This window comes from Coregonus clupeaformis, chromosome 27 (assembly GCF_020615455.1).
Source record: "Coregonus clupeaformis isolate EN_2021a chromosome 27, ASM2061545v1, whole genome shotgun sequence".
Taxonomy (NCBI): domain Eukaryota; kingdom Metazoa; phylum Chordata; class Actinopteri; order Salmoniformes; family Salmonidae; genus Coregonus; species Coregonus clupeaformis.
In genome coordinates this window covers 14,007,749-14,008,626 of record NC_059218.1, presented here as the reverse complement: position 1 = coordinate 14,008,626, position 878 = coordinate 14,007,749, and positions in this window count along the sequence as shown.

Below are 878 nucleotides of genomic sequence, written 5' to 3'. Positions count from 1 at the left end.
GGTAAAAAAAATTCCATGAGTCCCCCACAACGGCACTTTTTTTTTTTGGGTCGAAGCCCCCACACCGGCCCATGTTATTCCTTGAGACCCCCATCATTAGCCAGATAATGATAATATCTTGCAAGAAACCCAATTTAGACAGGCCTACTAGGCAAAAAATGGACCATTCCACCATTCCATTTGCCCGAAATGCCCGATGGCCAGTCCGCGCCTGGAACCGAATGACAACTATTTGGCTGGCTTTACCCCTTCACCTGTTGAAGGAGTTTAGATGGAGCATGCACACTGGCACAAAGGGCGGGAGGTGAACAGCGCGTGCGAACAACAGGTGTATGGAAGAGGGATCATTAGGGGAAACTGTCCTTTGACTAAGGAATGGATACTTCTGAGTTCTGAATGCAGAATGGCGGAATCTTTTGGACTAAAAATGACAGAAATACTGCTGAATACACTGAGGGATTGCTAAACAAATTGAAGGGGGAACAAAGGACAAGGTACAGTATGGAGCCCAGAGGAAATTTATTTGTGACTGACTACTAGGCTAGTCGACTTCATGCGAGACAGAATTCAATGGTCATTCACAATGGCTAGTCTACTTTTTTCATGTTAACCTGCCTGTTTATCAACACAGCAGGCCTTATTATGGAGCATTTATAGAAAAGTGATTTATTTTACATTTTCATGTTTATTGGAAAAACAGCTTTTTTTCACCATAAATCTCTTACAGTTACATTGAGGTGGTGATCCCAAAGCACTGTTAATACATTTGTATAGTACCAATAACAAAAGGAAAAAAAAATACAACATATTTAGTATATTTAACAGTTAGTATTTTCTTAATCAAGTATTTTGATTAAGAAAAAAAACAAGAGAAAATA